A 26,151-nucleotide genomic window follows, 5' to 3' on the forward strand; every position below is an offset into this window, starting at 1 on the left:
TAGGATGTAGGACCACCGCGAGGGGCGATGCACGCAGAAACACGTCGAGGTACAGAGTCAATAAGAGTGCGGATGGTGTCCTGAGGGATGGTTCTCCATTCTCTGTCAACCATTTGCCACAGTTGGTCGTCCGTACGAGGCTGGGACAAAGTTTGCAAACGGCGTCCAATGAGATCCCACACGTGTTCGATTGGTGAGTGATCCGGAGAGTACGCTGGCCACGGAAGCATCTGTACACCTCGTAGAGCCTGTTGGGAGATGCGAGCAGTGTGTGGGCGGGCATTATCCTGCTGAAACAGAGCATTGGGCAGCCCCTGAAGGTACGGGAGTGCCACCGGCCGCAGCACATGCTGCACGTAGCGGTGGGCATTTAACGTGCCTTGAATACGCACTAGAGGTGACGTGGAATCATACGCAATAGCGCCCCAAACCATGATGCCGCGTTGTCTAGCGGTAGGGCGCTCCACAGTTACTGCCGGATTTGACCTTTCTCCACGCCGACGCCACACTCGTCTGCGATGACTATCACTGACAGAACAGAAGCGTGACTCATCGGAGAACACGACGTTCCGCCATTCCCTCATCCAAGTCGCTCTAGCCCGGCACCATGCCAGGCGTGCACGTCTATGCTGTGGAGTCAATGGTAGTCTTCTGAGCGAACGCCGGGAGTGCAGGCCTCCTTCAACCAATCGACGGGAAATTGTTCTGGTCGATATTGGAACAGCCAGGGTGTCTTGCACATGTTGAAGAATGGCGGTTGACGTGGCGTGCGGGGCTGCCACCGCTTGGCGGCGGGTGCGCCGATCCTCGCGTGCTGACGTCACTCGGGCTGCGCCTGGACCCCTCGCACGTGCCACATGTCCCTGCGCCAACCATCTTCGCCACAGGCGCTGCACCGTGGACACATCCCTATGGGTATCGGCTGCGATTTGACGAAGCGACCAACCTGCCCTTCTCAGCCCGATCACCATACCCCTCGTAAAGTCGTCTGTCTGCTGGAAATGCCTCCGTTGACGGCGGCCTGGCATTCTTAGCTATACACGTGTCCTGTGGCACACGACAACACGTTCTACAATGACTGTCGGCTGAGAAATCACGGTACGAAGTGGGCCATTCGCCAACGCCGTGTCCCATTTATCGTTCGCTACGTGCGCAGCACAGCGGCGCATTTCACATCATGAGCATACCTCAGTGACGTCAGTCTACCCTGCAATTGGCATAAAGTTCTGACCACTCCTTCTTGGTGTTGCATTTGCTCTGTCAGTCAGTGTATATACCAGTATGTTGCTTGAGGTAAAATATAGCAACATGTGAAGTACAGAACAAAAGTGCTTATTGGTTGAGGTAAATTATAGCAAGGCGAAGTATAACAATGCCTACATTGTTAGAAATGTTATTGTATAGTAACGAGATGCATATTGGTTAAGATAATGTATATTGACAAGGTGTTCGCGGAACCTGAAAATAGCCACAGTATTCAAACAGGTGAAATTTGTGAAACGGACATATATTGCGAAATGCAACAAAAGCACCTGCGGAACGAAATATGATATTCTTTGCACCAAGCTACCTTCATAGATGTACCGAGGTGGCGTACGAGCGAAGGTCTACCTGCCTGAAGTAGCGTTGCTCAGCTTCGTGTTCTGTGAACTTCTGCCATCATCAACCACTTCCACTGTATATTCAACTTTCTGAATGTCATAGAAACATTTCAGAGGAAAATTTTACGTCAAAGTACAGTGTGGTACGCTACAAATCACATGAAGGACGAAAGCCCAATTAGTGGAAAATAGAAGATTTCCAGCGGAAAAATCACAGGTTTTGAATTTACTAAGAAAAGTCAAACAGGAACATGATGTTATGAAAATAAGTTTTTTTTTTTTTTTTTGCTACTTGCTTTACGTCGCACCGAACAGAGAGGTCTTATGGCGATGATGAGACAGGAAAGGCCTAGGAATGGGGAGGAAGGTTTTTTTTTTTTTGCTAGTTGCTTTACGTCGCACCGACACAGATAGGTCTTATGGCGACGATGGGACAGGAAAGAGCTAAGAGTGGGAAGGAAGCGGCCGTGGCCTTAATTAATGTACAGCCCCAGCATTTGCCTGGTGTGAAAATGGGAAACCACGGATCAATTTCAGGGCTGCCGACAGTGGGGTTCGAACCCACTATCTCCCAAATACTGGATACTGGCCGCACTTAAGCGACTGCAGCTATCGAGCTCGGTGGGGGAGGAAGTGGCCGTGGCCTTAATTAAGGTACTGCCCCAGCATTTGCCTGGTGTGAAAATGGGAATCCACGGAAAACCATCTTCAGGGCTGCCGACAGTGGCGTTCGAACCCACTATCTCCCGGATGCGAGCTCGCATCTGCGAGGCCCCAAACCACACGGCCAGCTCGGTTGGTAAAGGGATATTTTAATTACACTGATAGAACTGAACTTTTGGCATTGAAGATATAATTTTCACCTTAAGATCCATGTTGGATGCGCAGTCCCATGTCTGTACGAAGTGGAGTAATTATTTATTTATTTATTTATTTATTTATTTATTTATTTATTTATTTATTTATTTATTTATTTATTTATTTATTTATTTATTTATTTATTTATTTATTTATTTATTTATTTATTTATTTATTCCAAACTTACATTTGTGGTGAAGTTGGGGCTCACGACCCTCTCTTACACTTATCAACTATAAACAAGATTTAAAAATGTAAACATAAAAGGACATAGAAATCCTAAAAAGAAATAATACTACGGACAGATAATTCTAAGACTTAGTGGATTTTGTCTTAAGAGTTAAATGTTTGTGGTAATTCACATATCTGAAGCTGACTCAAGTGCACTTTCATTTTGATACGAACATATCATTTGAAGTAATACTTTTAAAACAATATTTACATTGTTAATTGAGATTATACATATTGTGTTCATTCTTCTTTTTCTTAATCTGCTTACCGTCCAGGGTTGGTTTTTCTCTCGAACTCAGCGAGGGATCCCACCTCGTCCGCCTCAAGGGCAGCGTCCTGGAGCGTGAGACATTGGGTCGGGGGATACAATTGGGAGAATAACCAGTACCCCGGCCAGGTGTCCTCACCTGCTATGCTGAACAGGGGCCTTGATGGGGGATGGGAAGACTGGAAGGGATAGACAAGGAAGAGGGGAGGAAGCGGCCATGGCCTTAAGTTAGGTACCATCCCGGCATTCACCTGGAGGAGAAGTGGGAAACCACGGAAAACCACTTCCAGGATGGCTGAGGTGGGAATCGAACCCACCTCTACTCAGTTGACCCACCGAGACTTAGTGGACTCCGTTCCAGCCCTCGTACCACTTTTCAAATTTCGTGGCATAGCCGGGAATCGAACCCTGTCCTCCGGGGGTGGCAGCTAATCTATTATCTTCATTACATGATATTAAGAATAGCAACAACGTGTACATTAGTTGATATCAAACATTTGAAAATAACGTTCAATTTACAGATAGGAAGAACCTGACGTGCAGATACGGTAATAATGAACAGGCCAGGAAAGAAAGCCATTATTTTGACACAACGATTCGCTTTGAAAACAATGTTCATAAGGCACAGGAAGATGATTTCGAGGATCGGTCTCTGTATCTCCTCAGTCTCAGCCATGACAACATCATCACTTTCTTCCAAATTCGCAACATTTTGAGGCGTGAACTCTGGATCTAAACCTCAGAATGAAAAATCTTTGTTGTATCCAGTGTAATGATAGTTTACTTTTTTTTTTTTTTTTTTTTTTTTTTTTACAATCCCTCGCAAATTTCCTAAGGTTATGTGATGAATTCGACATTTAATATCTCAAAGGTTATTGAAAAAGTGCAGTCAGTCTCTCTCTCTCTCTCTCTCCATCTCGGTTGTTCTCTCGTTTCCGAGGATCGCGATTCGCCACCACAATGTTGGTGAAAGATCTCTATACCGATCTTTCTTGCGCTTACATGACGATGACACTGCAAGTATTAGAATAATAAGCACGAGCTCAGAAGAGTTGAAGGTAAAAAAAGTAGTTCGACAAGGATGTATTATTTATCCACTTCTGTTCAATATTTACTGGGAATATTGATGAGATCAGCCTTAGAGTGGGTTTGCCAATGGTTTCTCATTGGTGGGGATGAGGAAAATCTAGCAGTACTATTGACAGAGTTGAAGATGTAAGTCGCAATTGTGGTTTGCAGATCAACCGTGAGAAAATAAACATTATAACCCACAAAAGGTAAAACACACGAACTATGGAAATTAAATACATACTCTTTACTGGGAATGTATACTCTAAAAATACATGAATTGTGGACTGGAGCTAATTCCAAAAAGGGTAGTATAATAAGCCGATAGGCTTCAGTACATCCAGAGTAATGCTGACGGACCCTTGTTAAGAAACAACAACTTGTTGGGAGAAGTACAACTTGTGACAATAAAGTTCGGTGAATAGTCCTGTACTATCAACATAGCTGAAGAATGCACGACAGTGACCTGACTGTCCTTCGACATAGTCCCCTCCCCTAATTATGCACTGCTGAGATCGGCGATACATGTCCTGGAAACTTTGCAAGGAGGCTTCCTTTGGGATGGTGTTCAAAAGCCCAGTCACGTTTCGTCGGATGTCAGGAATATCGTCAAATCTCTTTCCTTTCAAAGTGAGTTTAATGCGTGACTTTTCGGCTCTGGCCTTTTTCCGACGAGGGGATTCCGGAGAACGCCATTCCATGCTTTTCCGTTTCGTTTTAGGGTCGTACCTGAGACACCAGATTTCATCATCAGTGACAATACAGCTCAAGAAATTTCGTGTCGCATCCGCAGTTTCGACAAAATCCTGTGAAGCCTCTAAGCGTGCCTGCTTCTGATCGTCAGTCAAGTGATGTGGCATAAGACGAGAACACGTTTGCCTCTTCCCTAACTTCTGGGTAACGATTTGTCGCACGGATTCACGGTTAATCTGCAGTTCATCCGCTATAACGCGCACAGTTAATCGCCGATCGTTCGTGATTAATGTCCTCACCTTCTCAATGTTTTCGTCACTGACGGCGGTCGCCGGTCTTCCGCTTCGGGGGTTATCAGAAACACTTTCCCGGTCTCCTCGAAAACGGGTGAACCACTCGTACACACACTTCAAGGACAGTGCTTGATATTCATAAACACGTACCAGCATCGCATGCGTTTCTTTCGGTGTCTTGCCAAGCTTAAAGGAAAACTGTACATTGAACTTTTGGTTGTTCATCTTCCTGTTCGCAGTTTATAACCAATGCACTAAACACGCACTGTATCAAACACGTCTTACATGGCACACACACGATGCTCAACTGAACAACGTTGGGAGCAGGTGGTCAAAATCTGCTGCTACCCAGGTGCAGCGTTGTGTGTCGCCAGTGTTGCGGGATAGACCGTTCTGACTTCATTCACCAAACTTTATTGTCACAGGTTGTATCAATGGAAAATTAGAAACCGTGTCCTGATATGCATACCTTGGCTCAAGAGCCAGTAGTCATGGAAACTGCACCAAAGAAGCCAGGATTAGTATTGCAGTGGCACAGAAGACTTTGCAGCAACTCATTTCGATGTGGAAAGACAACAGGTTCCATCCAATGAACACGCGAGTAATTTGAATACTCGTCTTTTCCCATCTTCCTTTACGAAGCTGAAACGTGGAGTGTCAAAACATCTGACAAAAAGGACGCATTCCAAAAGTTTAGGTGCTCCAATTTTTACAAGGACTGTCTTTGCCATTTGATACAAGCAAAGGCTTCCCTTAGTTCAGGAAACATACGACGATGGGCGTAACAATATTCTCTACTTAAGACGATCTCACACGTGCTTCATGAGAAAAACTCTTATTCAGTACTAAATGTGAGAGGAGATTTTGTATAAAATTCTAAACCTTGATCTAACCTTAGAACTGGCAACTGTCGAATATTCGACACTTTGGTCTACACATACTCTACAACTGCCATCAATGAATTGCTCGAAAAAACTGTATACATGCCGAAACCCAAGACTAAAATATATTCTTCTAAATTACAATTGATTTTATACACTGACTATTTTTATTAGCAAGACGATGTGCAAGTTGCTATACTGTTAAAATGTAGATGTTTTTCTTGCAGTCTCTAGTGTGTGGCGATGAACACTTCGAGTGACAAGTGTTAAAACTAACACCCCTTACCTAAGCTAGCTGGCCTGTAGCCGTAAATTTCTGTCGGGGAAGGGGGCACAGCTCCGCCTCGAGAAAGCTTCAAGTCACCCAAAGGACCTTAAATTTTGCTTAAATCGCGCCGGCAAGGAAACCCAGCTCGCTGGAGAAGCTGAACTGCGGTAGTGCGAGCGGATTATTGAGCCAGCTGTACTTGGCATGGCTTAGATGTTCGCAATTTTTAAACATAATAAAAAGCGTTCTAAGGAATAATTATAAAATGTTAATACAAAGTTACAGTGTTACAGGATTTGGGCTCCGAGAGCCAGACACACAATTCTCGAGCAATTAGCCCAACATTACTCGTATACAAGATTCAACCAAGGGGCAGAAGACCCCAATCATGCTCAAGAGCACTTGCTCCTAATTACATAGTAAAAGCCTCCTCGAGGCACACAGAAACTTTTTTTTTTTTTTTTTTTTGGAAGAGCAACCCGCTCTCAAAGTTCCAGCCTATCAAAGGCCACACCAAATTCCACCTTCAAGGTGTCCTCTAAGGACATAAACACAGGGGTAAAAATACCCAACCTACTGAGGCCGATTTAGTAAATAAACAGGAAAATTACAAGGCCCCAAAATACAAACTTGAGTGGAGGCGTAACTGGCACTCCGAATATACTTAATTAAGAGCTAATTTGGCCTTAGGCAGCTTATGCAAGGGCTAATCCCATACTAAAGAGGTGACACGATAGGAAAACTATTACATTACGAAACGAAGAAAAATGGTTGAGAAAACGTAGTCACCTCAAAAACAATATGAAAGGGAGCTCGAGAGGGTTAGGCACTCTCTATCCCAATTTGTAGTTACAGAGGCAGAATTTAAATAAAGAGTCTTTTACATTTTAGAGGAAAGTTACATGGTAGAAGGTTTCGAACCCGCCCCGAGGGTTAAACTGCTGAGCTGGCAAGAAAATAAGTTATAAGACGGCCATTACCTGGTGGTTGAACTGCTGCCCGAAGAAAGAGGCGCTTCCCGCCCCCTGCTACATAATTTACACAATGATAGGTGTTACTAAAGTGGCGCAGAGATCCGAAAATCAGCAGTTTATATACCCTCGCGGAACATTCGAGACCTTTCAGGAATGATAACACCCGCCCACAATCATTTTATTGGCTAACAACGAAAACTCCTACACCAGATGAAGAAGAAACACATTATTGGTGGAAAATTAATTAGAGAAATTCGGGATTGGTAAATTCAAAAGAAGGGGAAAGAGCAGGGTTATACAGCCAACCTAAACAATGACTGAAAGAAATTTAACAAAGAACAAACATTTGAACACAAAATTTCTCCAAAAAAACCAGTTCTTTCACTTCACACTAGGGTGCACCATTGTAGTCCTTCAGTAGGTGCCATCTAGAAGAGAATGTTCACACTTCTTACTACAGGCAAAACAAAAATACATCGAAAACGACACAGTTCAGAACACTTCAAAATTTACAAGTAGGGACATCTTCTGAGAAACTAGAGAATTAGCACTGTAGTTAAAGTTCAGGCTTCCTCCAGTAGAGGAGTTTCAACTGGCGCAAAGTTTGAATTAGCGGCGCGGAGGTGTACCGCCCGGTACAATTATTATTATTATTATTATTATTATTATTATTATTATTATTATTATTATTATTATTATTATTATTATTATTATTATTATTATTATTATTATTATTTTGAATTTAGAATAACTTTTTGAACAGACTGTACATTTTCTACTTAAAACATTTATGCAATTTCGTGTCGCCATGACAGTCCTCAGCTTTATGTAGATATATAAATCTTTGTAGATTTATTTATATCTTGTGGATATTTTGTGTTTAGTTTAGACAAGCAAAAGCTGCCAATGATTTCCAGTTCTAGCGATAAAATTTGAGAAATATATTTGTGAAATATCTGCACAAGAAAGAGCTGCATTTATATCGGCCGGCAGTAAGTGTCAAACATGTATTAACAACCCTTAGACTTCAAATATACTGGCATTCTCTAAAGAGCGTATTTTCACTATTAAGCGATAAATCTACCTTACCAACAAAGGAGAGAAAAATATTTTTTCAAGAATACGTCTGGCTCCACAAAGACTACTTCATACTTTGTGGGATGCCGCTTATTTCGTCGGTCCATCAAGTAGACTTTAAAACTATTAATTATCATTAATTGAGACCTAAGTAATTGCCGACACATCATTGTTATAATGAAATATGTCTTGTCGTGGTCAGTCTTAGCTGCTCTTAATGATAATTAAAATTGTAAGGTTCCTTATAGGCGCCAACATGCTGGAATGCCTGGAGAAAGAAAAACATTGAAACAGGGTTCCTCGAAAAAGTTCACCGCCGTGTTATCAAGTATTTACGTGCCGTGTTTGTAATTTGGCAAGAAGCTCAAGAGATCTCACTTAAATTCATTGTTCATTTTACTGAGTGTAAGGATTAATTCTTTGTTTTCTTATTTGTATTACAATTACTATTATTTGATGATATCCGTTGAAATCAATTAATAATAATAATTTTATTGTTTTTAAGTACCACTAACTACTTCTACGGTTTTCAGAGATGCCGAATTGCCGGAATTTGGTCCCGCAGAAGTTATTTTTCGTGTAAAGTAAATCTACCGTCTCGAGTCTGACCTATTTGAGCAAGTCGGGGTCAGGAGGCCAGCGCCTCAACCGTCTGAGCCACTCAACTCAGCGAAAATCAATTAATATGGCCGTGTAGTTTGTCTCACTGGCATTTGTTGGACGAAGAAGGAAAAAGGAGACTAGTATTTCTTAGCTTTCGGCATCAAGAAGGCGATTTCACTGTATCTAACATCTTTACAGGAAGTATTAACTCGATTATAAGACGACTATGCTTTCAATGGAATATTTGTGTGTACAATCTTTTTCGTAAATACTTGCACACTTCCTTTGTTTTCTACGTTGTTCTAAATGAAAATGTTCACATTTTCTTTGAACTTCTCTCTGATTTGTGCAACATACACCTATCCATGTAAAAATACCGACTCTTTAAGGAAAGAAACAATCGAGCGAGGTTACTGCGCGGTTCGGGTCACGTAGCTGTGAGCTTTCGGTGTTGAGATGACAGTTTTGAACCTCACCATCGACAGTCCTGAAGATGGTTTCCGTGGTTCCCAATTTTCACAATTGGCATCACTACCTTAATTAAGACGACGGCCCTTTCCCTTCTCATCCTTTCTTCGCCAGAAGCAGCAGAAACAAACAATACGTTGTTGAAGGAGTGTACTTAGACTTCGTTGATGACTATTTGTTGTACCTGTCTTGAACAGATCGGCCATCCAGGTGGTTAAGGTAAATAGAGAAAGCAATCTGACTCGCGGCTGATTTAAAAATATGAATATGGCGGTCTGTCCGTAAACCATTTACCTAAGAATGTGAGAAGTATAGGTGTAGAACACTTTGTGGGTGCTTCTGTGTAATTTTTAGATATTCATTCTGTTAGTGGAAGGAACATGGAGAGCCTCGGTCCAAGCAAAGTTTTGGGTCTCACCCAATGCCAATTTCTTTTATTGTAATGGCCTGGCCACCGACAGCGGTGAATATTACTCTGTTGTGTTCCGTTCAGTGTGTAAACTACCCATTCTTACTAGCGCGTCAATAGTACGAGTGGAAGAACATGAATGTCATGGATCAGTGTGTCAAGTATCAGTAGTTATCGAAATAAGTGTGATCCAGAGAAATTACAATATATGAAGTATATTTATTTAACTCCTAAGTCCCTCTCCCCCAATAAAACAGAGGCTATTCCGTTTGGCGAGACGACTTCCCTAGATTGTACATTATACAGTTTTCCCTGCCTGGCCTGCTTTCCAAAGCAAATTAATCTCCGTTCAGGCCATGAAAACCCTTTAAGGGATGGTAGCTTCCACTATCCGAAACCTCGGCGCTTGGTGGGGTAGAGTGGTTAGCTCCACTCTTAGCCTCCTTTACTATCAAGTATGTACCTACTTTTGGTGTAAATTGAGTAATCCTCAGGGCCATGGCCTCCTCGGCAAGTAGAAATCTCGTTTCATAAATATTTCGACTTCTTGGCGCGGAATCGAACCCACGACCTTGCGGATGAACCGAGCACGCCTTTACGACATCGGTCAGGCAGCCCCTTATGATCAGCTTTGGAACAGACAACAACTCAAGTAGATGGACCAGTCACTTCTCTACTACGAGGCATGGAAGAAAAGAATGTATTATATCTCTTCTATTTATTACAAATTTTTCTTCAGTAAGATTAACATTAATAAAGATAGAATGCAGGGAATAAATAAGAACATGAAATAACCAATATTTCTGCTACCATTGATCATAGGAACAATTTATACTGCACGTAAGGTCGAAAATGATATTTTCTGCAATTTTGTTGGATAGCATTTATCGATAGGACCCGTATTAACGAATATATTGGGGGATTATTTGCTGTACCTTTCCTTAAACTAATTACTATTTCACCCAGTGAGAACAGAATTATTTATAGCCTAGATAGCAGTACATACGAAACTCTTACTTTATTTATAGAGATAATAACAACATGTGGGATGATGCATACTCTCATAGGTTGGAGGCTACCTGCAAGCAAACTTGTAGCGTCTTAGGCCGTCTAATATTTAAAATCATTTTTTTATCCTTGAAAAACCTTCCAATTATTCCCTCACCCCCCCCCCCCCCACCTCGCAATGAATTCGTGATTCCAAGATGCAAAGGTACAGTAGGCCATGAAGAGGAAATGAACGAATGATGTAAAATAAACAATGGAAAGGGGATCTTTTATAATTTATGACATTTTCGGAAAATATAATGATATTTTTGGGATTCCCTTGGAATTTTCAGATACCCAGTATTCCTGCATCTTTGTGGATAAGGAGTTACCTGGATGAAAAACCTGTAGCTTCGTACATATTGGGGCTCTTTGATATATATTTGTCTCATCAAAGGACAGAGGAACTTGCTATTATTTTTATTATTATTATTATTATTATTATTATTATTATTATTATTATTATTAATCGTGAACGCGAATGATAATCTCCTTGGCAAATGTTTCCAGTAAGATATTCAGGCCGGGAGAACAGAATTCTGTTTCTACCCCTGAGAATAAATTGATAATCTTGATACTATTTGGTACTACGAAGTCACCAATCCTCAGAAAGACAATTGAATCGTTGATTGGAAAATTTGAATAAGTCCTGCTTAGTAGATGTACTGATGTTGAACGAAAGGAAAGGATGTCTTTGGGGTAGCTATAACCAGTAAATTATTACGGAGTATAGGAAAGGACATGCTAATTTCTCAAAATAAGTGTTGGAATTTATTTTCCAATCTGTGATTTATATGGATTCCTATCGGATGCAAACATACACTCCGGAATGCAATAAAAACCTGCAATGTACCTCACGTAAATATTGTTTCATTACGCCTATACATAGGAGGGTTATCTGAAGATTAAGTTACAGATGATAATAAACTGTATTGCATGTATGTGCGAACACACATTGCACCAAGGAAAGCTACCAATGTATGCTACGTATTGCTGAACATGTCACCTCAAACACTCAGAGATTTGTCCCAGCGAATCGCAAGTTTGTAGTCATTTTCTCGTGATACATATATTCATACATCGATATTTTCCATGGTAGTGTTCTCATCCAGTGGTGATGATCTGATGAAGTACCGTAACGAATACATGCCATTTGCAATGAGCCTGTGTCTTCGATTGCATGATTTATCCGTTGAAACATCCGGGCCATAAACAGTCCCTATCCCGGGAACCGTAGCTCTCCGATTCACTCCATCTGCTAAATTACGATAATTGCACTCCCCTCTGCCTTGGAATTTTGTTGAGGCATACCGACTATTTTCTTTGCTTTCCAAACACGGGCTTACTAAAAGAGAACATCAAAAATGTATGCATCTACGATTCATCATAACGAATAATCGTCTATCGTTTTCCTCTTCGAGGTGTGAGCACAAGTCATTTATAATCAACATCTGTGCATTCATCACTGGGCCATCCTCTTACTTCCACCAACAGAAAGTGAGTTTTTTGTCCATCAGAACCATTATTATATCCATATCCATAACTCTCACACTTGTTACTCTTCTAATAAAGTATGTACATTATGTCTAGTTCTGGAGTTATTTCGTGTTATCTACGTTGCATTTTAGCTGCGGAAAAAATATTGGCTTATACTTTACAGACAGACAGACAGACAGACAGACACACACACACACACACACACACACACACACACACACACACACACACATACACACACAAAACAATCCCAACTTAAAACATATTCTTTCCTCTTCCTTCAGTTGCTATGCATTCCGAATGCACCAAGTGTAGTCCACTAATATGGCATGATATTAGTTGTTTCCATAAACAAACAAATGCAGGTGTCTGATGATCAAGTTTATTTCTACCTATTACATTCTATGTTATTCCTTCATCCGCAGTAAGTTTCTTACATCCATCTGTACCAGATTTTAATTGTTTCATTCATTACAGTTTATATAATAAACTTCGGATTTATGTTTCCTTAATCCATATATGCCATTTTATAACGTAATTATATGCGTAGGCCTATGGTTCCAAATCCTTCTGGTCAAGTTACATGTTTATTGCAGAGTAATACTTCGTAATTTTACAGGCTGCCTAAAAGACAACGTATACTTTTTACCAGCTAAACGTGAGTAATGGAAAACTAAATAAAACATTCTTCTGAATTTTAAGGAAAATCACCGAAGAAGATTTCTTAAAATATTGATTGTAAGGCAGAAAGTGCAATTTCACTAATCAAAGGCTTTTCAAGGTCGTTTACCCCTGTTCCTGATCAGCAAGCCAGTAGGCTCGTATATTTCTTTCTTCTCAGGATCAACGTCGTCAAGATGACTGTTGAACTATTTATTTTCAACATATTTCCCATATCAACATCATTACCACCATCGGTCATAGGAGCGTATTGCAAAGAAGTTTGCTCGTTTGAATCTTCGACTTCATTTCAAGTATTGTAAAGCATGAAATTAGCTGCATGTAAAATGCTGAGATCCTGTTGTTTAGATGAAAATATTTCTCCATGCATTCATTTCCCAACTTCCTTCAGCTGATTAAGCACATGCACCAAAGAAAGAGTTGGACAGTTAATAAAAAGGGAAGAAAACAATTAAAAGCTCCAGGTATAAGTCAGAGGATGACATGAACAACTTGTACAGAAAAGAAAACCAAACATCGAAGTGTTACAGGAGGTTGATGAGAAGACAAAATTACTGGACATAATGGAAAAGCGGAAAATTAAATATTTAAGTCATGCTCTAAGGCACAACCAGATAGTGAAACAAATTTTAGAAGGAAATATTCTGAGAAGGAAGGATATAAGAACACTGAGGAAGAAATATTCGGAAGATATCAAGAATCGGGTGGGTTTCGGAAGTTACGTGGTCCTGAAGGGGCAACAGAAGATAGTAACCTCTAGTTGCAGAGATAAGGCATAGCTGTTACGAATTGATGATTTCGTTGGTATTCAACTAGGCCATGGGTAGCAATATACTGTAGGTGAGCTGCTCGCTTTTCATCTGTTCGTTCGTTCGATGTTCTAATTTTGGTAAATTCTGGGATAGAATTTTCGTCTCAGAGATCACAGCGTTTATGAAGTTTATATAGCCTATAGATACTCAAGCCAAAAACCCAAACTGAGCTAGTGACCCCAGAAATTACTAGAATAAACTAAAGGAAATGCTAATTATTTAGTTTTTATGATTCACTTTAATTTACTTTCAAATCAGAATTTATTGTGTTGTGTCGAATGTTGACGTTACATAAGTAGACTAACTCATTAAACTCAGTAGCAAATTGTTATTATTATTAATACTGAAATGAAACGGCGTATGGCTTTTAGTGCCGGGAGGGTCCGAGGACAAGTTCGGCTCGCCAGAAGCAGGTCTGATTTGACTCCTGTAGGCGACCTGCGCGTCGTGATGAGGATGAAATGATGATGAAGACTACACATACACCCAGCCCCCGTGTCAGCGAAATTAACTAATTATGGTTAAAATTCCCGACCATGCCAGGAATCGAACCCGGGATCCCTGTGGCCATAGGCCAGCACGCTAACCATTTAGCCATGGAGCCGGACATTATTAATATTAATATTAATATTAATATATTGCAATAATAATAACAACAACAACAATAATAATAATAATAATAATAATAATAATAATAATAATAATAATCTACAGCTCTTCCAACATCTGTGGGGTCGTGGATGCGAACTGTGTCGCACATCTGTATTTGACCCTGACCCTGTTTATACGGCCAGATGCCCTTCCTGACGCCAACCCTATGTGGAGGGATGTAACCACTATTGCGCGATTCTGTGGTGGTTGATAGTGTGATGTGTTGTCTGAATATGAAGAGGAGAGTGTTGGGATAAACACAAACAACTAGTCCTCGATCCAGGAAAATAAATCAAGCGCGATTAAAATGCCCGGGACTCTCTGAACGGAAGGCCTCAATACTGAACATTCAGCCAAGGAGTCGCACAAACTCAGTAGCAAATTATGCCACAATTGAACTATACTCCCTCAACAGCGACGCGAACGCAAAAGAAATATACGTTATTATCCGCTTCTATTTTTGGCACCGATGGCAGTGAGTTGGCCACCCCTGGCTGTAACACACATTCCCTCACAAAAAGACGTCGTAACAGCATGTGTATATGAAAGAAGTACGACAGTCAGGGAGAATATCGAGTTTCAGAGACCCTTGTTTATGTTTATAACACGTGTTTCTCAACACAAATTACATATAACATTCTCTTTTTTCTCCTCACCCTTATGCTTCGTTTGGGGTTTAAATTCTTTACAGATGGGTTGAAGGTTAGACATTCCAGACATACAACAGTATGACTGAGCGTGACATATTTCATGATGGTATAAGAACATGCATCATATGCTATGACAAAGAATGAACGTACAACGCACATAGAATACAACCTTACAAGTGACAAACCTCCACCTAAACTTTTACCTGAATTGTTTCTGTGTAGTTGTTTTTTTTCTTTGGATAGTTAATTTACTGCATTGTGTGTTAATACTTTGTTATTGCTTGTGTTACAAAGTTATGTTTCCTATTGTGAGAAAATTGGAGGAAAAGTTTAGAATATTTTAAAGTATGTTTATTAAAAACAAAGTGTTTAACATCAACACAGACGCGAATTTTAATTAAGTTATTATTTTTCTCACATATGCCTGAAGATTATTACAAACACGAACTTTTTATTCACGCCACCTAATGTTATCAAAAATAATTTTACCATAGACGCTTTTAAATATTTTAAATATGTTTTTCATCATTTAAGTTTTTTTAAACACAATTGTAAACGATACTGTAATTTAAGTATCATTCACATAAATATCCTTACCCCCAACCCCCCCCCCCCCCATCTTCCACTTCATTTAAAGCATCTAGAACAATAGTTTTTGGATTCCCATGGGATATAGTTTTAAGATCCAATGTGCTTGCTTTTAAATGTTATCATCTAAGAAATTTTTTATATACAGTTGAAGATGACCACTAAGTGGTCGAAACATGTACTGTGTTTGTTAATGTATTTCTAAGTTTGCCAAAGGCAAAAGAAATAAAGTATCGATTAGGTGGCTTTTTAGATTAATTTGTTGAGGAAAAGTTTAGGCAATAAATTACGATATTATAAACCATACTGGCAAAGAGAATTAACTGATGGATGATTTTTTACGATTATGTAGTATTTTTATAGCATATTGTTTATTCAAAAGGACATGGATATGGAATGAGTACACAAGGATCCTGAATTACAAATGTACACATGATATGGAGCAAGTACGAAGACATGTTGGAGACATTGATTCAACTTCAATGAAAACGAGTGTGACACAAGATTAGAAATAAGTAGTAAATGTGGTGAAGAAGGATGCTGCGTCCAGTAAATTCTGGATATTAAAGATTTTGAGGATAACCCATGTGTATTTCGTCACACTGCCTCTACTTTTAAAAAATACTGTACCGAGCTCGATAGCTGAAGTCGCTTAAGTGCGGCCAGTATACAGTATTCGGGAGATAGTAGGTTCGAACCCCACTGTCGGCAGCCCTGAAAATGGTTTTCCGTGGTTTCCCATTTTCACACAAGACAAATGCTGGGGCTGTACCTTAATTAAGGCCACGGCCGCTTCCCTCCCACTCCTAGCCTTTTCCCGTCCCATCGTCGCCATAAGACCTATCTGTGTCGGTGCGACGTAAAGCAACTAGCAAAAAAAAAAAAAAAAAAAAAAAAACACGATATAATGAAGTGTTAAAATTACACAGTTCTGTGAAAATAGACACTACGCTAAGGATTAAATTACTACCGTGTATTTACTGTATTGTCCGACAGCTCATTATTAGTTTGTTGTTGAGTGCTGTCCTCTGTTACAATTCTGCTATTCATTCTTCGAAGGGTCAGACCTCATGCACATTTTAATCTGATCAGTGTCAAGAGAGGATGGCTGTCCAGTTGTACATTCTCTTAAATCAATAATCGCCACCAATATCAGCACCATTTGTGCTATCCATTCTTTATTGGATATATTCTCTGTCGTACTCCCCGCGGAAATTGATCTCATTAAAACAAACCAGCAGGCAGGCATGCTATAAATAATTTATTACCCTTTAATTACTACTTGTATGGTGTATTGATATCTTGTTACGACATGATTTTGATTGATTATAATGGTAAAGCTGATAACTATACAGAATTCATGATTTATAGTAATTAGAAAGCCATGATGCATCCACAAGATTTCTCCATTGAGGAACCATGTAATGGAAAATGGTCACCTGTTTCTTTCAAACAGGAATCACCCCAGGATTATACACTACCTCTACCTGAAATAATGTTCCTAAGGAATATTTGGCGCCGATTAAATCGCGTTGGAACCCATGTTAGGAGATACAGTACACAAGAGTGAGCTGAAAAAGTGAGGAATCTCGGACTGACCGGAATGCGAATGGGGAGCTGCTAAACAGACAGTGTCCCAAATTGTAAAAGAGTATCCCAGTACCCGCTTCAGTGGACTGTGGGAAGACTTTTTGAATGCCACCTGTACAGCTACTGACTGGATTGAAAACCTCCCAATGGTTCTGTAAGTCTGTGGATTTGTCCCTGTTAAGACATACAGTAGTTGAGCCATGTGATGAATAAATAAGTGAATTCAACCGATAAATGAATTACATCGTGGGAGTTTTTCAAGCATTCTTTCCGTGCAATTATCCTCAGTAGCTAACTGCCTGTCCTGTGCCCGTTATCTTCAGTATATTTCTAAAAATACGGTTTTGTAGGTCATGGTCTTACAATGCATGTGGTTTGAATAATGTGGCTCCCGAACCTCTCCTTTAGGTTGTTATTATTAGAATTATTGTTGTTTATACCATTAATACGTTTAGTTCAGAACTGCAGTGGTGGATTATAAGCAATTTTAATAGAATAACTTAGGATCGGATATCTATTCCATCATAATTGTTATCCTGATATCTTTTTTACAAAATCAAGTTAAAGTAGACATATTTCTAGCTTCTGTGAACACGATAAAACTTTTTTGTTGGTCATATAAATCCATATTTTACTGTTTGACTATATTTTATCATTACATGATCTTCGGCTAAATGCTACAGAAGCATATTTTTGCCGGGATGAATGTCTCAGACGGTTGAAGCGCTTGCGTTTTGACCCCAACTTGGCAAGTTCAATCCTAGCTCAGTCCGGTAGTATTTGAAGGTGTTCAGATACTTAAGCCTTATTACGTAATTTGTAACGTCACCTTGGGCGTAACGCTAATGTGAACGAAGTTTAGTTATCTTTAAAATCCCAGTAGATGTGTATTAGTGCGCAGTGGAATGAAAATAAGAGGCGCTCAATGGTAGAGAAAGAGTACCATCAGGTCCGATAAAACAAGATAACTGGATTTCAAATAACATGTATATTTAAGTATTTTCTTTTCGAACCAGCGGAAAGATAACAATATGTACTCTAACAGGAACAATTTAGCAAGATTTATGAATATAAATAGAAAGAGTACACAGTAAAGAAAGAAGTGTACAAATGAATATCAATTAATATTTGGTAAGAGTACAAACAGTGAAAATGGAGTGTACAAATATATATAAATTAATTTAGAGTACAACAATTAAAGAAGATTTGAGTCCAAATTGAAAGACTGCACAGTGATAATGGAATGTACAAATATCCCAACATTAATTCTCGAAACACGGCTGAGAACTGACAGTAGTACCAACTTGAAGAAAGTTAATATATTTAAATCTTGTAGATGAATAACAGGTTTTCCAAATATAATAATTAAAAGCAATGCTAAAGGTGTGCATCTGCTAGTCAATGCACTGATGGGTAAATGAAATGAAATGGCGTATGGCTTTTAGTACCGAGAGTGTTCGAGGACATGTTCGTTTCGCCAAGTGCTGGTCTTTTGATTTGACACTCGTAGGCGACCTGCGCGTCGTGATGAGGATGAAATGATGATGAAGACGACACATACACTCAGCCCCCGTGCCAGCGAAATTAACCAATGACGGTTAAAATTCCCGACCCTGCCGGGAATCGAACCCGCGACCCCTGTGACCAAAGGCCAGCACGCTAACCATTTAGTCATGGAGCCGGACTGATGGATAAATATGTGATACACACGAAAAGCATTGCAAGCAATCAAAGAACATGTTTAAAAGGAATAGGTTATAGGATCTTACGTTAACATAAAGATGTGAGACATGAATAAAAAGCGTGTTCCAAATAATTTCCATAATAACATGAGTGTACCTTAAGATGTGAAACATTAATAGAAAATTTATTCCAAGGGATCATAGTACATGGTTCTCCCATGTCTTCCCAGCCTAAACTTTGCAACATCTTTTGTCGTAAATCACCCAGAACAATTCAAGCTGCCTTTCCTTGGATTTTTTCCAGTTCATTAATCAAGTAATCCTGGTGAGGGTCCCATACACTGGAACCATACTCTAGTTGGGGTCTTTTACATCCTTACCTATAACCCCTAAATACCCTTATAACCATGTGCAGAGATCTGTACCCTTTATTTACAATCATATTTATGTGATTACCCCAATGAAGATCTTTCCTTATATTAAGACCTAGGTACTTACAATGATCCCCAAAAAGAACTTTCACCACATCAACGCAGTAATTAATACTGAGAGGACTGTTCCTATTTGTGCAACTCCCAAACTAATTTTTAACCCCGTTTATCATCATACCATTGCCTACTGTCCATCTCACAATATTACCTAGGTCGTTTTGGAGTTGCTCACAATCTTGTAAGTTATTTATTACTCTGTACAGAATAACGTCATCTGCAAAAAGCCTTGACTCTGATTCCACTTCTTTACACATTTCATTGATATATATAACAAAACATAAAGGTCCAATAATACTGCCTTGAGGAACTCCCCTCTTAATTATTACAGGGACAGATAAAGCTTCGCCTACTCTAATTCTCTGAGTTCTATTTTCTAGAAACTTAGCCACCCATTCAATCACTCTTTTGTCAAGTCCAGTTGCACTCATTTTTGCCAGTAGTATCCCATGATCTACCCTATCAAATGCCTTAGATAGGTCAATCGCGATACAGTCCAACGGACCTCCTGAATCCAGGATATCTGCTATATCTTGCTGGAATCCTACAAGTTGAGCTTCAGTGGAATAACTTTTCCCAAACCCAAACCACCTTCTATCAAACCAGTTATTAATTTTGGAAACATGTCTAATATTAATGTATAATTAATATGTCTAATGTCTAATTAAAAATAGCCATAACAAATATTGTGAACTCCGTGCGTAGTGAAATATTTGTGTAAGTTTTTGATAAATCAAAACGCGTTGCCCTGTGCTTAGAACTTCGTGGTAAAATAACAGTCTGTGTATAATACATTATTACCGAATTGTTGTGCTTTTAATCTCTCTATTCACTGTGTTGCGTGATCCCTCGAGCTGTCAGCTGGCATCTGACCCTGAGCAGACTGCTGCCACCCAAACTGTGCACTCGGATCGGACCAAGCTGCACTGCTTGCTGCGGGGAGTCATTTCTAACGCACTGTATAACGACTACTACTGTACTCGGAGTGAGTCGAATCTTACATATTTCATTCGACATTTCTACTCTTAATTTCAATTTAGCTCTGAAAGCTCGAGTGTCATGGGTCCCATGCATAGACTAGGTGGAAGAATGTTATATTTCGATGATCGATTATGCTATATCATTCACTTTCGTCAACGTCAAAAGAAATTGAACGAAACTTTTGCATACAAATCTCAAATATATTTTCATTTTATTGACCTGGAACATATTTTTTTACGAATCTACACATTTTTCACTTCTATTTCCGCGTAGAGGTTCCGGACCGTTCCGCCGAAAACAAATCCCCTGATTATTCGCATATTTTGTGCCAATAATCTCAAGTGATTTTGTTTGTGTTTGGCTAAAAAAAGGATATTATTTCCTTAGACATACTTTGTGGTTGAATGATGTAGTAAGTTGTTGAAATGAAAATTATAAAAGAATGTTTGGATGATGCCAATTATCTACTGCTGGCCCTATAAGCAAATTTTAGACAATATTTAATTAATTTTGCGTCTGTTCTACAAATTTTATGCCATATGTTATTACACTTTTAGGGCATAAAGGCATGCACATTTCCAGAACTTTTAGGTCATAGTAATCCTAGCTGTCATTATAAAAGATTTAATTCAAGGAAGACGTTTAAAGGTTGGAACTACACAGTGACATAAACCCGCTTCATACTTTATGGTAACAGAAAGTAATTCGGTAGTAGAAAGCAGTAATTTTTATGCTGGTTTATTTTAATAGATACAGGTTAAATAAGGCTATGTTGTAACATTTAAGCCAAGGAACCATTTTGGTGTATTATTCTCCATAATTCATATTAGTGATATTTCTTAATAAATTTCTAGTAATTTGAAAGTAATATCAGTACTGAAGTATGTCTGCTAACGTATTCTTAAGTATCAATTGTAACTATAGAAATGTGCAGTAGCACTTACCATAATATTTCTACCGAATGTTGACAGGATGAAAATAACTAAACTCCCCAAGGGCGCCAAATTCTTAGGAAAGGTAAGCTTCTTCGGGAGGATGGAAATGCGGATAATGTGTTTAACAGTATGCAGGTCAAACGTTAGTGAAATATTGTTTTCATTAATTACTTACTAATCTATTATTTACGCTGTCCTCCATTACAGTTCTGCGGTGTATACTCAAAAGCGGCTGACTTCTGCCCCTTTTCTTCTGGAGGAAATGCCACTAAAACTCATCAAGTAGTGTCTGTAAGGATCTTCTGAAACAGTGGGTTATTTATCGTTTGAATGTGCCACGTTTGGACAGACAAGATGTGAACTCGATTAGTACCGGAACTCTTGTAATGTGGAACTTTCAAAGCCATTATATTATCCGTTCAGAAAATTACTTTCCTACAAACAGTTCCAAAAATTATTTCTCCACTTCTTCGTTTATTTAATTTCCTAACATTTCTAGCAAGAATCAAACATTTGTGAACTGATTGTTAAAATATTACCCTAAGGTATGCTTACAACTGTTAGGATGTTCGATAAATAAATAAATAAATAAATAAATAAATAAATAAATAAATAAATAAATAAATAAATAAATAAATAAATAAATAAATAAATAAATAAATAAATAAATAAATAAATACCCATGCTGAGTGGCCTTCATTTGATCCTATTATAGGTTGGCGATAGGAAGGCTACCTGCCTGTAAAAATGAGTCAAATCAAGCAAGATGTGGAGTATTTCAGAAGATGGACTATTAGAGTTCGTGAGTCCATAAATTTTACGAACCGCTGTTCTAGAGTGTTCAGGATGTGTCCTCCGTAGCTGATGTGGAGAACTTCCATGTTTGTGTTTATGTTTGCGTATTCGTGTCTTATGTCTAGTAACGGCTTGTGGAGAGATACTACACGATAGCCTCACTGTGTTCTCCGCTGCACTTATGACCTTTCTGTCTTCTATGAGTAACTCAAAACGATTCTTTCAAAATTGAAAGCAATCCTTTACCTTCTTTCTGTGTAGTGATTCGTGAAACCATATTCACGGGTCGACAGTAGGCCATTTGTTTTCCTAAAACTACGAACTGAAAGTGATAGTCATTCCTTTTCGACAAAATATATTCGTTATAGACCTAGGCTTAACAGGTATTCCACATTATAAGGAATTATACGGACACATGTCCTGCTTAAATATCATAAAGTAAAAACCTTTTTTCAACTTGTGTTCTCAGTAATTTTGTACGGCTGAAACCTGGACAGTAAATGCTAGAGACAGAATTCCAAATGATGCCTTTGATATGTGGTGTTGGCGGAGAATGCTACGTGTACCCCGGACGGAAAGAAGGACAAACGTTTCCATTATGGATGAATTGAGGATGAAGACACATTTATCTTCCCATGTGAGAGAGTGTAACCTCGAATTCCTTGGCCACATTTTCAGAAGAGAAGGAGAGTATTTGGAAAATACCATTTTGCAAGCTAAAGTTGAAGGCAGTTGAGGACGAGAAAGAACAGCAAGTAGAAGGTTAGATCAGGCGAAGAACGTCATTGGCCTACCTCTTCAGATCATGTTAAGCAAAGCTGAAAACCGCTCTGGATGCAGTCATCTCATCATGGTTGCAACGCAGAAATGATAAAGTTATGGGGTCACGACACTCAGCAATGAGCAAAACGGCTAATGATTATGATGAATTCAACCGTGTGCAATTTTTTCTGCTAGGTAAGTAATGTTCGTCAGAATTTCTCAGAATTGCGAGCGGAAGAAGTAGATTTTCTTCTGATTTTGACCCAAGCGCTGTTGGTGAAGTCCACGTGTAAGAAGTGGAAGAAGATTCCATTCTTCAAGTTGCGTTACGTTATCTTGGGAGATATGGTTTTGGTTGATTTTGACTAGGTGCTCTTTTAATAACTTAGGCATATATTTTCCACAAAGAAGTGGTTGATATTCGAGATAACAACATATTTAGTACTCGGTTCAGACATCAGTCTTATTTTGTGGACCATTCGTGTGCTGAATGTGGCATTACATAGATAAGGTATATTTAATTTTAGATAATGACGAACATGATTATCGTCTAGCCTCATATGTATTGGGCAGGCATTTTGATTTGATGCATTTAGGCCAATGACTTGCAATTTCGACGGTTTTACTCTATTCCCCTTAAATTTTTGACTGTCGATCTTGTTTGACCATGCAGCAAGCTACATTTTGTAGTATATACATACAATGGACTCTTTCTTTACCGGCCTCGGGTTAACTGGTCGACCAGGTGAATAATGGCTCTTCCAATATCAATCAATCAATCAATCAATCAATCAATCAATCAATCAATCAATCAATCAATCAATCAATCAATCAATCAATCAATCAATCAATCAATCAATCAATCAATCAATCAATCAATCAATCAATCAATCAATCAATCAATCGATCAATCAATCAATCAATCAATCAATCAATCAATCAATCAATCAATCAATCAATCAATAAATAAATAAATCAATCAATCAATCAATCAATCAATACTAATCTGCATTTAGGGAAAGTCGCCCAGGTGGCAGATTCCGTATCTGTTGTTTTCCTAGCCTTTTCTTAAATGATTTCAAAGAAATTGGAAATTTATTGAACATCTCCCTGGGTAAGTTATTCCAATCTCTAACTCCCTTTCCTATAAATGAATATTTGCCCCAGTTTGTCCTCTTGAATTCCAACTTTATCTTCATATTGAAACAGGAACGCCCGTACTTCAGTTTTTCGGAGAGCATAAGAAACGACAAGGCGTGTACGGCCCATGCTAAGAGAGTGAGAGAGAAGGGTAGTGAAAAAAAAATTAATGATTAAAGTGGATCCTTCCGTTTATTTAATAGATATGCAAAGAATTACAGCTGAATCGTGGGGTTGTCCTTGAAGGCGTGGAGGGGACGTCGTCCTGCGGCGTCTGCGTCATCTTGCGGTCGGCGTCGGCGTTGTCTTCCGTCGTTGGTGTTTTCTCTGTATTAGCGTTGATGGCGACTCGAACCTGAGGCAGGAACGGGGAAATGTGGAGCTTCCGCATCGGACGTCATGGGACTCTGGTGTGACACCTTTCCAAGGCGAAGCACACCGAAATGCTTCCCACAGTCAAAGATGTTGAACGCACTTTAGCAACAAGGATAAAGTCAGAGTCACAGTTCCATGAGAGTAAGATGGAAGGAATTGTCGTATTTGGAATAATAAACAAACGAAAACAATCTAGGACCTTCCGAGGTGCAGTGATTAAGCACTTCACAAAGAAAATTAAATTCACCGGGTACAATATTGTGATCTTTCCTACTTTTAAAGACGCCACTCGAATTTATTCGTCTACTAATGTGATCCCACGCCATCTCTCCGCTGACAGCTCGATACATATCCCTTAGTCGAGCAGCTTGTCTTCTTACTACCAATTCTTCTCAGCCCAAACATTGCAACATTTTTGTAACGCTACTCTTTTGTCGAAAATCACGCAGATTTGGATTTTTTCCAGTTCTTGAATCAGGTAATCCTGGTGAGGGTCCCATACACTGGAACCATACTCTAGTTGGGGTCTTACCAGAGATTTATATGCCCTCTCCTTTACATCCTTACTACAAACCCTAAACACCCTCATAACCATGTGCAGAGATCTGTACCCTTTATTTACAATCCCATTTACAATGATCCCCAATAGGAACTTCCACCCCATCAACGCAGTAATTAATACTGAGAGGACGTTTTCTATTTGTGAAACTCACAACCTGACTTTTAACCCCGTTTATCAACATACCATTGCCTGCCGTCCATCTCACAACCTTGTCGAGGTCACGTTGCAGTTGCCCACAGTCACGAGCGCCCACACTGCCACCCGCCCTACCCCGACTGTGGACAATATGCTAATTGTATCATGCTGCTTACAATAGCGGATGCCTTTCTTAGTTTATAAGCCTAATATGTTTCGAAATGAATTTTAACACACCTTAACTTATGGTATAGGGCTTGAAACTGCTGTTTAGGCCCTTTCTTTTGTCGGATTAATCGGCCATTTAGTTATCCGACGAGTGGTCCAGTGCCAAGTAGGCCGTTTAAGAGGGCGTTCACTGTATTTTGAAATTATGATGTACAGCACCGGTATACTTTCCAAACTACATTTTATTAGAACATGAAGAAATGATCTTTTAACAAAGAGAATACAAATATCAATGGCCGTTACAGGAACTGAACCGAAAGTAGGTTCATTCCATAACTTCAGAGCAGGGGCTATCAAACTTCATTGGTTTCTGGTACACTGTTTCGTCTTGTGGAATACTGTGGAACGTTCAACCTGTTTTAGAAAGATTTCAAACGCTAGGGAGCAGTCCTAGTGGAAAGTAATATAAATCTAGGAAGATGTCGACCTGTGATGTCCTTTCTATTCCACATCAGTCTTCAACAACCTACCTGTGTGAACAGGGATTTTTGGCACTGAAAAACAGTAAAATAAAAAACGGAATATATTAATTTCCGTAGACTGCAAATTACCGGTGTGTTGCATGTGATCCTTCCCTTTATGAAAAATATTGAACAAAAGTAAACAACCCTACATTTCACAATGAGTTGTAGCATAAACGTAATTACTAACAGACAATTAATTTTTCAGTTCCTTCCTTCTTCACTTTTCTACGATGAATAATCTTATAATTAATATTATTAATAATATTGAACATTATTAAAATATATCATGAACATGCCTGTTCTTATGTGTTCACATTTTCTCAATATTATTGTTTTTTCGCTACAAAGCCGTACAATTTAGGAGTACACACTTTGAGAACTGTTCCTCCAGACACT

This window comes from Anabrus simplex, chromosome 4 (assembly GCF_040414725.1).
Source record: "Anabrus simplex isolate iqAnaSimp1 chromosome 4, ASM4041472v1, whole genome shotgun sequence".
Lineage (NCBI taxonomy): Eukaryota > Metazoa > Arthropoda > Insecta > Orthoptera > Tettigoniidae > Anabrus > Anabrus simplex.